The following is a 16,191-nucleotide window of genomic DNA, read 5'->3' on the forward strand; positions in this document are numbered from 1 at the left end:
GGGACATTAAAAACTGTAATATCTTATGTTTCACGGCGTCGTGGCTGAACGACAACAATGATAACATTCAGCTAGCAGGCTATACGCTACATCGACAGGACAGAACGGCAGACTCTGGTAAGACAAGGGGCGGCGGTCTGTGTATATTTGTAAACAACAGCTGGTGCACAAAATCAAATACTAAGGAAGTCTCGAGGTTTTGCTCGCCTGAGGTAGAGTATCTTATGATAAGCTGTAGACCACACTATTTACCAAGAGAGTTTTCATCTATATTTTTCATAGCTGTCTATTTACCACCACAAACCAATGCTGGCATTAAGATTGCACTGAATGAGTTGTACAAGGCCATTAATCAACAGGAAAACGCTCATCCAGATGCAGCGCTCCTAGTAGCCGGGGACTTTAATGCAGGGAAACTTAAATCCGTTCTACCTCATTTCTACCAGCATGTTAAATGTGCAACCAGAGGGGAAAAACTCTAGACCACCTTTACTCCACACACAGAGACGCATACAAAGCTCTCCCTCGCCCTCCATTTGGCAAATCTGACCATAACTCTATCCTCCTGATTCCTGCTTATAAGCAAAAACTGAAGCAGGAAGCACCAGTGATTCGGCTAATAAAAAAGTGGTCAGATGACGCAGATGCTAAGCTACAGGACTGTTTTGCTAGCACAGACTGGAACATGTTCCGGGATTCTTCAGACAGCATTGAGGAGTACACCACATCAGTCACTGGCTTCATCAATAAGTGCATCGATGATGTCGTCCCCCACAGTGACCGTACGTACATACCCCAACCAGAAGCCATGGATTACAGGAAACATCCGCACTGAGCTAAAGGGTAGAGCTGCCGCTTTCAAGGAACGGGACTCTAACCCGGACGCTTATAAGAAATCCCGCTATGACCTCCGACGAACCATCAAACAGGCAAAGAGTCAATACAGCACTAAGATTGAATCATACTACACTGGCTCTGACGCTCGTCGGATGTGGCAGGGCTTGAAAACTATTACAGACTACAAAGGGAAGCACAGCCGCGAGCTGCCCAGTGACACAAGCCTACCAGACGAGCTAAACCACTTCTATGCTCGCTTCGAGGCAAGCAACACTGAAGCATGCATGAGAGCACCAGCTGTTCCGGACGACTATGTGATCACGCTCTCCGTAGCCGATGTGAGTAAGACTTTTAAGCAGGTCAACATTCACAAGGCCGCAGGGCCAGACGGATTACCAGGACGTGTACTCCGAGCATGTGCTGACCAACTGGCAAGTGTCTTCACTGACATTTTCAACATGTCCCTGACTGAGTCTGTAATACCAACATGTTTCAAGCAGACCACCATAGTCCCCGTGCCCAAGAACCTGCCTAAATGACTACCGACCCGTAGCACTGACGTCTGTAGCCATGAAGTGCTTTGAAAGACTGGTCATGGCTCACATCAACAGCATAATCCCAGAAACCCTAGACCCACTCCAATTTGCATACCGCCCCAACAGATCCACAGATGATGCAATCTCTATCGCACTCCACACTGCCCTTTCCCACCTGGACAAGAGGAACACCTACGTGAGAATGCTATTCATTGACTACAGCTCAGCATTCAACACCATAGTGCCCTCTAAGCTCATCACTAAGCTAAGGATCCTGGGACTAAACACCTCCCTCTGCAACTGGATCCTGGACTTCCTGACGGGCCGCCCCCAGGTGGTAAGGGTAGGTAACAACACATCTGCCACACTGATCCTCAACACGGGGGCCCCTCAGGGGTGCGTGCTCAGTCCCCTCCTGTACTCTCTGTTCACCCATGACTGCATGGCCAGGCACGACTCCAACACCATCATTAAGTTTGCCGACGACACAACAGTGGTAGGCCTGATCACCGACAACGATGAGACAGCCTATAGGGAGGAGGTCAGAGATCTGGCCGTGTGGTGCCAGGACAACAACCTCTCCCTCAACGTGACCAAGACAAAGGAGATGATTGTGGACTACAGGAAAAAAAAGAGGACTGAGCACGCCCCCATTCTCATCGACGGGGCTGTAGTGGAACAGGTTGAGAGCTTCAAGTTCCTTGGTGTCCACATCACCAACGAACTATCATGGTCCAAACACACCAAGACAGTCGTGAAGAGGGCACGACAAAGCCTATTCCCCCTCAGGAGACTAAAAAGATTTGGCATGGGTCCTCAGATCCTCAAAAAATTCTACAGCTGCACCATCGAGCATCCTGACTGGTTGCATCACCGCCTGGTATGGCAACTGCTTGGCCTCTGACCGCAAGGCACTACAGAGGGTAGTGCGTACGGCCCAGTACATCACTGGGGCAAAGCTCCCTGCCATCCAGGACCTCTATACCAGGCGGTGTCAGAGGAAGGCCCTCAAAATTGTCAAAGACTCCAGCCACCCTAGTCATAGACTGTTCTCTCTGCTACCGCACGGCAAGCGGTACCGGAGTGCCAAGTCTAGGTCCAAAAGACTTCTCAACAGCTTCTACCCCCAAGCCATAAGACTCCTGAACAGCTAATCATGGCTACCCGGACTATTTGCACTGCCCCCCCCACCCCATCCTTTTTACGCTGCTGCTACTCTGTTAAGTATTTATGCATAGTCACTTTAACTCTACCCACATGTACATATTACCTCAACTACCTCAACTAGCCGGGTGCCCCCGCACATTGACTATGCAACGGTACCCCCCTGTATATATAGCCTCCCTACTGTCACTTTATTTTACTGTATATATAGCCTCCCTACTGTCACTTTATTTTACTTCTGCTCTTTTTTTCTCAACACTTTTTTGTTGTTGTTTTATTCTTACTTTTTTGTTTAAAATAAATGCACTGTTGGTTAAGGGCTGTAAGTAAGCATTTCACTGTAATGTCTGCACCTGTTGTATTCGGCGCATGTGACCAATAAAATTTGATTTGATTTGATTTGGAATCTCTCCAAAATAATGTGGTGATCGATGGTGTCAAAAGCAGCACTAAGGTCTAGGAGCACGAGGACAGATGCAGAGCCTTGGTCTGACGCCATTAAAAGGTCCTTTACCACCTTCACGAGTGCAGTCTCAGTGCTATGATGTGTCCTCTGGGTCTAAACCCAGACTGAAGTGTTTCGTATTAAATTTTTTGTCTTCAAGAAGGCAGTGAGTTGCTGCACAACAGCTTTTTCTAAAATGTTTGAGAGGAATGGGAGATTTGATATAGGCCAAAGGTTTTTTACATTTTCTGGGTCAAGGTTTGACTTTTTCAAGAGAGGCTTTATTACTGCCACTTTTAGTATGTGTGGTACACATCTGGTGGATAGGGAGACATTTATTATGTTCAACATAGGAGGGCCAAGCACAGGAAGTAGATCTTTCAGTAGTTTAGTTGGAATAGGGTCCAGTATGCAGCCATGACTATTTTCATGAATGTGTCAAGAAATATAAGATTAAAAAACTTGAGTGTCTCCATTGATCCAAGGTCCTGGAAGTTTTGTGCAGACACAGGACAGCTGAGCTTTGGAGAAATACGCAAATTCAAAGAGGAGTCCGTAATTTGCACTGTTCAAACTTCCAGTTTGGTGGAGCGCCATTTCCGTTCCAATTTTCTGGAGGCTTGCTTCAGGGCTCTGGTATTTTCTGTATACCAGGGAGCTAGTTTCTTGTGACAAATGTTTTTTTGTTTTTAGAGGTGCGACTGCATCTAGGGTTAAATTTAGATCCTCAGTTAGGTCGTTAACAGATTTTTGTACTCCGACGTACTTGAGGAGGTGGAGGGAGTCTGGAAGGGCCTCTAGGAATCTTTGGGTTGTCCGAGAATTTATAGCACGGCTTTTGATGGTCCTTGGTTGGGGTCTGAGCAGATTATTTTTTGCGATTGCAAACGTAATAAGATGGTGGTCCGATAGTCCAGGGTTATGAGGAAAAACATTTAGATCCACAATATTTATTCCACGGGACAAAACTAGATCCAGGGTATGACTGTGGCAATGAATGTTGGACAAAACCCACTGAGTCGATGATGGCTCCGAAAGCCTTTTGGAGTGGGTCTGTGGACTTTTCCATGTGAATATTAAAGTCACCAGAAATGTGAATATTATCTGCCATGACTACAAGGTCTGATAGGAATTCAGGGAACTCAGTGAGGAACTCTGTATACGGACCAGGAGGCCTGTAAACAGTAGCTATAAAAAGTGATTGAGTAGGCTGCATAGATTTCATGACTAGAAGCTCAAAAGACAAAAACGCAGTCATTTTTGTGGGGGTAAATTGACATTTGCTATCGTAAATGTTAGCAACACCTCCGGATATGGTCACTAGTGTAACCAGGAGGAGAGGCCTCATTTAACACAGTAAATTCATCAGGCTTAAGCCATGTTTCAGTCAGGCCAATCACATCAAGATTATAATCAGTGATTAGTTCATTGACCATAACTGCCTTGGAAGTGAGGGATCTAACATTAAGTAGCCCTATTTTGAGATGTGAGATATCACAATCTCTTTCAGTAATGACAGGAATGGAGGAGGTCTTTATTCCAGTGAGATTGCTAAGGCGAACACCGCCATGTTTAGTTTTGCTCAACCTAGATCGAGGCACAGACACGGTCTCAATGGGGATAGCTGAGCTGACTACACTGACTGTGCTAATGGTAGACTCCACTAAGCTGTCAGGCTGGCTAACAGCCTGCTGCCTAGCCTGCACCCTATCTCATTGTGGAGCTAGAGGAGTTAGAGCCCTGTCTATGTTGGTAGATAAGATGAGAACACCCCTCCAGCTAGGATGGAGTTCGTCACTCCTCAGCAGGCCAGGCTTGGTCCTGTTTGTGGGTGTCCCAGAAAGAGAGACAATTATCTACAGATTCTATATTTTGGGAGGGGCAGAAAACAGTTTGAGTTGTGAGACTCTGCTGTAGAACTCATCACTCACCCTAACTGGGAGGGGGGCAGAAACAATTACTCGATGCCGAAACATCTTTCTAGCTAATTTACACGCTGAAGCTATGTTGCTCTTGGTGACCTTTGACTGTTTCATCCTAACATCGTTGGTGCCGACGTGGATAACAATATCCCTATACTCTCTACAATTGCCAGTTTTAGCCTTAGCCAGCACCATCTAGCAGATTAGCCTTTACGTCGGTAGCCCTGCCCCATGGTAAACAGTGTATGATCGATGGATGATTCTTTTTAAGTCTAATATTGCGGGTAATGGAGTCGCCAATGACTAGGGTTTCAATTTGTCAGAGCTAATGGTGGGAGGCTTCGGTGGCTCAGACCCCGTAATGTGTGGAGGAGAGACCTGAGAAGGCTCGGCCTCTGACTCCGACTCGTTGCTTAATGGGGAGAACCGGTTGAAAGTTTCTGTCGGCTGAATGAGCGACACCGGTTGAGCATGCCGACAGCATTTCTTTCCAGAAGCCTTGAGAAAATTGTCCAGCTGTACTTACTGGTGGCACAGATGCTGTTTCATCCTTTCCTACACTTAAATTGCCCTTGCCTAACAATTGCATCTGAAGCTGGGCTTGAAGCACATCTATCCTCACCATAAGGCGATAGTTTTCCTGTATATTATGAGTACAGCGACTGCAATTAGATGGCATAGTGTTAATGTTACTACCTAGCTTCGGCTGGTGGAGGTCCTGTAGAACCATGTCCAGATAAAGCGTCCGGGGTGAAAAAGTTGAATGAAAAAAATTGAGCGAAAAATAAAATAAAATAAAAAATAACTAAGACGTTGGTAAAATGTGTAAAATGAAGATAGATGAAACGGTCAAGTTTGCCAGGTAGCCGAGCAACAACAAACCGCACAGCACGGAGACAAATGACACGCTCAAACGGAAGTGACAGTAAATCAGTTCAATTGCTCTGGGGAGAGCAAACAAATTATCTGCTTCGGGGAAGTCGTATTCCTGGTCATAATGCTGGTAGTTCTGGTGAGTTACCGCCGCTCTGATATCCAATAGTTCTTCCCGGCTGTATGTAATGACACAAAACATTTCCTGAGCTAATAATGTAAAAAATAATACATAAAAAAACGAAATACCGCAAAGTTTCCGAAGAGTTCGACTAAGGGCTGTTCTTAGGCCCGAGGTGAAGATAAGTTTCTGTTCTGTTAAGAAATAATGTAGAATTGCACTTCCAGCATTGATCAAAGCTCAGAACGCTTACATTCTTGATCGGAGTTCTAAACGCGCCTGCCTCATTGCGAACGACTGGAATCATGAACAGTTGTTTGTTCGTTGTGTTAGCCTGCGCCCCCCGAATTGGCCTTATTAGCAGCACATTCACCACTCTCTCAAACGGCTAACTCCGCCCTCTCACGAGTCGTGGCACAGGCCGAGAGCCAGTGAGATGTGAAATGAACTACCCCAGCTCGGAGTCGGGCTCAGCAGACCAATGACAAGTGGCTATACAAGTAGGCAACTAGAGACGCAGCTGACAGACTAGTGGGTTTGAGAGATGCCGGACATAAGGCCATTTTTTTAAACAACCGCGACTGCCTGCCATGTCTACAAATCAATGACTGTATATATGAATGGACAAAGCCATTGATCACGTGCCACCATTCATTCCTATGTGAAGACTCAATAGCGCATTGAAGCCAAATGAAGTCGGTTAAGATGGTGTCTCATGGAGATATAACATGCGTAGTTTGAGCTACTCCAGGTAGTGACGTTGAAATCTAGCTCAGTGCTGCCCCCTCTCATTGAGTAACTTAAGTTGAAGGCCGACTGGGATACTGCAGGCTGTCATTAGCAACTAAATTATCTTTATAACTTCAAGTAAAAAAAATTATTCACACAAAGATTAATTTACAGCGGTTGGCCTTGAACTTCCGTGGTTTCAATGAGAGAGGGCAGTCGTTCTCCCCTGCTACAAACATCCCCCAAACAAAAAAACCTGACTCTTGTAGAATGAGTGCACAACTGGTAATTAGTCGCTTATACTGTCACTCAGTCAGTCAGGTGGCTAGCTGCCGGCAGAGACTTCTATTAGTATTGCAGTAACATAAAATGTCTCTGTCTCGTGTTAGCCAGATAGCTAGTTAGCTGGCTAGAAGGATGAAGTAAGAAGCTAGCGTTAAACGGAGCCTGACCTCAGTAGGAGCAAAAGATAAGATACTAAATTCTCATCATAACATTGCTTTACAGAGAGTACTAGTGAAACAGACAGTGGTGAGGCCGAGGCAGGCTGCAATGCATGCAGAGGAGACAAAGAGAGAGGAAGCAAGCAGAGAGAAAGGTTAGTACATTGGTTCCCAAACGTGGGGTCGGGGCCCCATGTGGGGTCCCCTGAGAAAATATGTGCTAATCTTAGCAAACTAGATATGTTTCAACATGAACATCTCCCCATGGCCTATCTTCCCTATAGGCCTACATTAAAATGCAATCAAAATGCAAACAATACAGTTCTAAAAATGTAATATGCTTTTGTTTATAATCAGTGGTTGTTTGTCTTATCTCGATTGCCCATTACATCACTGGGTATTGTCATTATAGCAACCTTGGATCTCGACAAGGTGTTGGGTTGATAAGAAGACGAGAAGACGAGAGGGGAGAAGAGAAGAGACGATACAAAACGAGATGAGGCAAGTCAAGGCAAGGAGATGCAGGACGAGGAAAGGAAAGGAGAGATGGACGAGAGGAGAAGAGAAGAGAGGTGAGACGAGAGGGTATAATTACACCAATCAATGGTGGGGCAGGAAGGGGCAAGTGCCAGTGATTTATAGAGTGTCAGTAGCAAGACCTGATAGGAGGAATGCTTTATAATTAACAGGGCAGCCCACGTCGTTTCCCCCCCCCCACGGGATTGTGGGTAAAGCAGAGGGGTACTGTATGAAGCATTTTCTCGGGGGAGAAAGTAAGAGAAAGTGTTTGTGTGTGTGTGTGAGAGAGAGAGAGAGAGAGAGGGAGAGACCCAATGAAGAGTAGCTGTTGGTAAAGGATTAGCTTGATTGAATAAATGCAAAAAGCTGGCAGGTGTCCCCCCACCTCCTGCTTGTTTCACCTGCTCTTGGCGCCATGTGCTGAAGGGCAGGTTCAGGGAGTGTGTGTGTGTGTGTGAGTTTGGACTGAGGGATAGAGCTGGATGAGAAAGGCTTGGCAAGAGAGAGTTCACATTGAGTTGAGCATCAGTTTCAGAGCCGGAGAGTGACTTCAGTGTGTGTGTGTGTGTGTGTGTGCGCTGCATACTGTAACAGCTGGGCCCTTCCTGAGCCAAGAAGAAGCAGTGAGGTATAAGTGCAAAAAATCAGTAGGGCACTTCATTAAGTTTGCACCAACGACACGCACACACGCACACATGCACACACACTTCCCTTATCACTTATTTGATGGAGCGGTCAGAATGGAGAGGATTAACAGGATGCCAGCCTCTGACATCATGGTTGCCAAGCGAACAGTTGCTAGGCAACAATCTGCCTCTGAGACCCAGTGATATGAAACTTGTTAGTTATCGTTAATGATCTTGAGATCATAGATTCATCGACCTTCCGTTACAACGCTGGAATAAAGTGTTTTCATACGGGGTGTTAAGTTTCAAATGCATGTCTTAAAATTAAGGTATTGGAAAACTTTGGACATCCATGGTGACGCTCGATGCTTCTAAGGGGGCCAAGGGACTGTAACATACTCTGTTTTACGGAATCATGGCTCACTCCGGATATACTTTCCCCGTCCATACGGCCAGCAGGGTTCTCCGTACATCATGGGGACAGGAAGAAGTAACTCCGGGAAAAAGAAAGGCAGAGGTGTATGTTTCATGATTAGCTACTCATGGTGTGATTGTGGTAACGTACAGGAACTCAAGTCCTTTTGTTCTCCCAATATGAAATAACTCACTATCAAACGGCGACCGCATTATCTCCAGAGAGAATTATCTTCGTTCATCGTCACGGCCGTGTATATTCCCCCTCAAACAGACACCGACTGCGACGTCGCTCAAGGAACTACATTGGAAACTGGAAACCGCATATCCTAAGGCCGCATATATCGTAGCTTGGGACTTTAATAAAGCAAATCTGAGGAAAAGTTTTATCAACACATCACCTGCGCTACTCGCTCATTAAGAATTATTGACAATTGCTACTCCCCCTTCTGGGACGGCCAAATCAGATCACGCCTCTAATCTGCTCCTTCCTTCCTATAGGCAGAAACTTAATCAGGAAGTACCCGTGATAAGGACTGTTTACGTCATTTAGCAGACGCTCTTATCCAGAGGGCATACATTTTCATACTGGTCCCCCGTGGAAATCGAACCCACAACCCTGGCGTTTCAAGCGCCATGCTCTATCAACTGAGCCACATGGGACTTCACGATGGTCTGACCAATCGGAATCTATGCTTCAAGAATGTTTTGATCACGTGGACTGGGATATGTTCCGGGTTGCCTCTGAGAATAACATTGATGTATACACTGACTCAGTGACTGAGCTCATCAGGAAGTGCATAGAGGATGTTGTTCCCACTGTTACGATTAGAACATGGATAGGGTGAACCACTGCATTTAACCATGGCAAGGTTACTGGGAACATGGACGTGTACAAAAAGTCCAGCTATGCCCTCTGTCAGGCAGTCAAACAGGCAAAAGGTTAGTACAGATACAAAGTGAAGGGCTCAGACACAAGTATGTGGAAGTGAGTAAGACATTTAAGCGTGTTAACCCTCACAAGGCTGCCGGCCCAGATGGCATCGTTCTCAGAGCATGTCCAGACCAGCTGGCTGGAGTGTTTACGAACATATTCAATCTGTCCCTATCCCAGTCTGTTGTCCCCACTTGTTTCAAGATGTCCACCATTGTTCCTGTACCCAAGAATGTGAAGGTAACTGAACTAAATGACTATCGCCCCATAGCACTCACTTCTGTCATCATGAAGTGCTTTGAGAGGCTAGTTAAGGATCATATCACGTCCACCTTACCCGACACCCTAGACCCACTACAATTTGCATACCACAGATGACGCAATCACCATCGCACCGCACACTGCCCTTTCAAATCTGGACAAGAGGAATACCTACAGTGAGGGAAAAAAGTATTTGATCCCCTGCTGATTTTGTACGTTTGCCCACTGACAAAGAAATGATCAGTCTATAATTGTAATGGTAGGTTTATTTGAACAGTGAGAGACAGAATAACAACAAAAAAATCCAGAAAAACGCATGTCAAAAATGTTATTAATGTATTTGCATTTTAATGAGGGAAATAAGTATTTGACCCCCTCTCAATCAGAAAGATTTCTGGCTCCCAGGTGTCTTTTATACAGGTAACGAGCTGAGATTAGGAGCACACTCTTAAAGGGAGTGCTCCGAATCTCAGCTTGTTATCTGTATAAAAGACACCTGTCCACAGAAGCAATCAATCAATCAGATTCCAAACTCTCCACCATGGCCAAGACCAAAGAGCTCACAAAGGATGTCAGGGCAAAGATTGTAGACCTGCACAAGGCTGGAATGGGCTACAAGACCATCGCCAAGCAGCTTGGTGAGAAGGTGACAACAGTTGGTGCGATTATTCGCAAATGGAAGAAACAAAAAATAACTGTTGATCTCCCTTTGCCTGTGGCTCCATGCAAGATCTCACCTCGTGGAGTTGCAATGATCATGTGAACGGTGAGGAATCAGCCCAGAACTACACGGGAGGATCTTGTCAATGATCTCAAGGCAGCTGGGACCATAGTCACCAAAAAAACTATTGGTAACACACTACGCCGTGAAGGACTGAAATCATGCGGCGCCGCAAGGTCCCCCTGCTCAAGAAAGCACATATACAGGCCCGTCTGAAGTTTGCCAATGAACATCTGAATGATTCAGAGGAGAACTGGGTGAAAGTGTTGTGGTCAGATGAGACCAAAATGGAGCTCTTTGGCATCAACTCAACTCGCCGTGTTTGGAGGAGGAGGAATGCTGCCTATGACCCCAAGAACACCATCCCCACCGTCAAACATGGAGGTGGAAACATTACGCTTTGGGGGTGTTTTTCTACTAAGGGGACAGGACAACTTCCCGGCATCAAAGGGACGATGGACGGGGCCATGTACCGTCAAATCTTGGGTGAGAACCTCCTTCCCTCAGCCAGGTCATTGAAAATGGGTCGTGGATGGGTATTCCAGCATGACAATGACCCAAAACACACGGCCAAGGCAACAAAGGAGTGGCTCAAGAAGAAGCACATTAAGGTCCTGGAGTGGCCTAGCCAGTCTCCAGACCTTAATCCCATAGAAAATCTGTGGAGGGAGCTGAAGGTTCGAGTTGCCAAACGTCAGCCTCGAAACCTTAATGACTTGGAGAAGATCTGCAAAGAGGAGTGGGACAAAATCCCTCCTGAGATGTGCGCAAACCTGGTGGCCAACTACAAGAAACGTCTGACCTCTGTGATTGCCAACAGGAGTTTTGCCAATAAGTACTAAGTCATGTTTTGCAGAGGGGTCAAATACTTATTTCCCTTATTAAAATGCAAATCAATTTATAACATTTTTGACATGCGTTTTTCTTGATTTTTTGGTTGTTATTCTGTCTCTCACTGTTCAAATAAACCTACCATTAAACTTATAGACTGATCATGTCTTTGTCAGTGGGCAAACGTACAAAATCAGCAGGGGATCAAATACTTTTTTCCCTCACTGTATGTAACAATAATGTCCATCGACTACAGCTCAGCCAACTGGGTTTTGGACTTTCTGACGTGCGGACCCCAGGTGGTGAAGGTAGAAAACAACACCTCCCCTACGCTGATCTTCAACACGGGGGCCCCACAACGGTGCATGCTAAGCCCCCTCCTGTACTCCCTGTTCACCCATGACTGCGTGGCCACGCACGTCTCCAACTCAATCATCCAGTTTGCAGATGACACCACAGTGATAGGCCTGATTACCAACAACAACGAGACAAGCCTACATGGAGGAGGTGAGGGCCTTGATGGAGTGGTGCCAGGAAAATAACCTCTTCCTCAACGTCAACAAAACGAAGGAGCTGATCAGGGACTTCAGGAGACAGCAGAGGGAGCATGCCCCCATCCACATCGACGGAGAGAGTGAAAAGCTTCAAGTTCCTCGGCGTGCCCATCACTGACAACCTGAAATGGTCCAAGCACACAGACAGTGTAGGGAAGAAGGCGCAATAGCACCTCCTCAACCTCAGGAGGCTGAAGAAATCTGGCTTGGTCCCTAAGACCCTCACAAACTTCTACAGATGCATCATTGAAAGCATCCTGTCGGGCCATAAAACCGCTAGGTGACTGCATCATCCGCAACCACAGGGCTCTCCAGAGAGTGGTGCGGTCAGACCAACGCATCACCGGGGGCACACTGCCTGCCCTCCAGGACATCTACGGTGCCACAGGAAGGCCAAACAGATCATCAAGGACCTCAGCCACCTGAGCCACGGCCTGTTCCCCCCCCACTACCATCTAGAAGGCGGAGAGTACAGGTGCATCAAAGCTGGGACCGAGAGACTGAGAAACATCTCCAGACCATCAGACTGTTAAAAAGTCACCCCTAGCCGGCCTCCGCCCAGTACCCTGGCCTGAACTTTAGTCACTGTTACTGGCCGGCTACTCAACCCTTTACCTTAGAGACTGCTGCCCTATGTACATAGTCATTGAACACTGGTCATGTATATACTCAAATCAAATCACATTGTATTGGTGACATACACATATTTAGCAGATGTTATTGCGGGTGTAGCGAAATGCTTGTAATGCTACTGTATTCTAGTTAAGGCTCATCCCATATAACTACTGCTGTACACACCTTTTCTATTTAGATACTGTCCATAATGTCTATGCACACCATCATATACATATACAGTGCATTCGGAAAGTATTCAGACCCCTTGACGTATTCCACAATGTGTTACGTTACAACCTTATTCTAAAATTATTTTTCCCCTCATTAATCTACACACAATACCCCATAATGACAAAGCGAAAACATATTTATGAAAAATAAATTACAACAGAAAAACCTTATTTACATAAGTATTCAGGCCCTTTGCTATGAGACTCAAAATTGAGCTCAGGCGCATCCTGTTTTCATTGATCATCTTTGAGATGTTTCTACAACTTGATTGGAGTCCACATGTGGTAAATTCAATTGATTGGACATGATTTGTAAAGACACACACCTGTCTATATAAGGTCCCACAGTTGACAGTGCATGTCAGAGCAAAAACCAAGCCATGAGGTTGAAGGAATTGTCGTAGAGCTCTGAGACAGGATTGTGTTGCGGCACAGATCTGGGGAAGGATACCAAAAAATGTCTGCAGCATTGAAGGTCCCCAAGAACACAGTGGCCTCCATCTTTCTTAAATAGAAGAAGTTTGGAACCACCAAGACTCTTCCTAGAGCTGGTCGCCTGGCCAAACTGAGCAATCGGGTTAGAAGGGCCTTGGTCAGGGAGGTGACCAAGAATCTGCTGGTCACTCTGACAGAGCTCCAGAGTTCCTCTGTGGAGATGGAGAACCTTCCTGAAGGACAACCACCTCTGCAGCGGTCCACCAATCAGGCCTTTATGGTAGTGGCCAGACGGAAGCCACTCCTCAGTAAAAGGCACATGGTGGCCTCCTGAGTGGCACAGCGGTCTAAGGTATTGCATCACAGTGCTTGAGGCGTCACTACAGACCCGGGTTCAATCCCAGGCTGTGTCAAAACCGGCGGTGACAGGGAGTCCCATAGGGTGGCACTCAATTGGCCCAGCGTCGTCCGGGTTTGACCGGGGGATTTGGATTGTGTCCTACCTGACAGGTTGCTCCTACCAAGTGGCGTGGCGAGAATCTGTCTCCGCACCACGTGCTCTCACCACTGGTGTCCCCCAGGGCTCAGTTCTAGGCCCTCTCCTATTCTCGCTATACACCAAGTCACTTGGCTCTGTCATATCCTCACATGGCCTCTCCTATCATTGCTACGCAGATGACACACAACTAATCTTCTCCTTTCCCCCTTCTGATAACCAGGTGGCGAATCGCATCTATGCATGTCTGGCAGACATATCAGTGTGGATGACGGATCACCACCTCAAGCTGAACCTCGGCAAGACGGAGCTGCTCTTCCTCCCGGGGAAGGACTGCCCGTTCTATGATCTCGCCATCACGGTTGACAACTCCGTTGTGTCCTCCTCCCAGAGTGCTAAGAGCCTTGGCGTGACCCTGGACAACACCCTGTCGTTCTCCGCTAACATCAAGGCGGTGACCCGATCCTGTAGGTTCATGCTCTACAACACTCGGAGAGTACGACCCTTCCTTACACAGGAAGCGGCACAGGTCCTAATCCAGGCACTTGTCATCTCCCGTCTGGATTACTGCAACTCGCTGTTGGCTGGGCTCCCTGCCTGTGCCAGTAAACCCCTACAACTCACCCAGCATGTCGCAGCCCGTCTGGTGTTCAACCTTCTCAAGTTCTCTCACGTCACCCCGCTCCTCCGCACACTCCACTGGCTTCCAGTTGAAGCTTGCATCTGCTACAAGACCATGGTGCTTGCCTACGGAGCTGTGAGGGGAATGGCACCTCCGTATCTTCAGGCTCTGATCAGTCCCTACACCCAAACGAGGGCATTGCGTTCATCCACCTCTGGCCTGCTGGCCCCCCTACCTCTGCGGAAGCACAGTTTCCGCTTAGCCCAGTCAAAACTGTTCGCTGCTCTGGCACCCCAATGGTGGAACAAGCTCCCTCACGACGCCAGGACAGCGGAATCACTCACCACCTTCCGGAGACACTTGAAACCCCACCTCTTTAAGGAATACCTGGGATAGGATAAAGTAATCCTTCTACACCCCCTTACCCCACACCAAAGAAAATAAAAAAATAAAACATATTATAAAGTGGTTATCCCACTGCCTATAAGGTGAATGCACCAATTTGTAAGTCGCTCTGGATAAGAGCGTCTGCTAAATTACGTAAATGTAAATGTAAATGTAATATTTCCATGTTTCTTAATTCCTTTCTTTATATTTTTGGGTATATTTGCGTGTATTGTTTTGTATTGTTTTGTATTGTTCGGTATTACTGCACTGTTGGAGCTAGGAACATAAGTGATAACATCTGCAAAACGTGTACGCAACCAATACAATTTTATTTTATTTGAAGAGGAATATGTCAAGTAAGACATTGGAAAATTGTGATCCAATGGAAAGTGACAATTTTCAAAAAAGCTGTGTTTCTGACTAAGTCAGTCAAACTTAACCATAGGTGAAAAACTGCAGTTGTGTGTGTCCATGATAGAGAATCTTTTGGAAAATTGTGATGCAACAGATTCAATGAATATATGTCTGCGTCCCAAATGTCACCCTATTCCCTATATAGTGCACAAATTTTGCCTAGGGCCAATAGGGCTCTGGTCAATAGTAGTGCACTATATAGGGAAGAGGGTGCCTTTGGGGACGCAGGCCATGTTTCCATTATTGAATGTTTACGAGAGATTAAATCCACTCCTCCAGTATGTCTCAAAATTATAGCAGTGTAGAAATGAAAGGATGGCGGAAAGAAAAGAAAGATAAAGAGATGGAAATAGAGAGTGACCTCGTTGAATAGATCATAGCTTAGATTCTTGCCATCTCTCTGGCCATCCGTAACATCACCATAAAGATTATACATAATGTTGTCGAGCTTTTCTCCTGTGTCTATGTCTATGGTGGTCACCCTGGTCTCTATGGTAACAAAGGGGTCAGTGTTGTGTTTCCCTGTGTCCAAAATGTGTCCCTACAAAAAAATATGTTTCTTTGAGCTTGAGCCTCATAAGTTTATGAAAGGCAGGGTGAATGACATCAACAATATGGCAGCAATTTGGGCGTAGCCTGGACCGGGATTAAAAATCCGGAACCACTGACTGTCATTCCAACACCTGAGCCGTTACGCCAGAGCTCCAATCATTTACATTTTAGTCATTTAGCAGACGCTCTTATCCAGAGCGACTTACAGTTAGTGAGTGCATACATTCTTTTTTTTATACTGGCCCCCCCTGGGAATCAAACCCACAACCCTGGCGTTGCAAACGCCATGCTCTATCAACTGAGCTACATCCCTGCCGGCCATTCCCTCCCCTACCCTGGGCCAATTGTGTGCCGCCCCATGGGTCTCCCGGTCACGGCCGGCTACGACAGAGCCTGGATTCGAACTGCGCCACTCGGGAGTCAATCCTCTTGCAAGGTTGGGTTAAGGTTGTTACAAAATGATTGACACAACCATGAATCACAAGACTCCCTGATATAGTATTTCTAGTC

At 46.4% G+C, this 16,191-nt stretch overlaps 1 protein-coding gene across 1 annotated transcript in view; it reads right to left on the reverse strand.

Moving 5' to 3' along the window:
- b4galnt4a (beta-1,4-N-acetyl-galactosaminyl transferase 4a) overlaps positions 1 to 16,191 on the reverse strand; it is a 476,874-nt gene that overhangs the window by 34,321 nt on the left and 426,362 nt on the right. The window lies entirely within an intron of this gene.

The sequence above is a fragment of the Coregonus clupeaformis genome, chromosome 19 (assembly GCF_020615455.1).
Source record: "Coregonus clupeaformis isolate EN_2021a chromosome 19, ASM2061545v1, whole genome shotgun sequence".
NCBI classification, from domain to species: domain Eukaryota; kingdom Metazoa; phylum Chordata; class Actinopteri; order Salmoniformes; family Salmonidae; genus Coregonus; species Coregonus clupeaformis.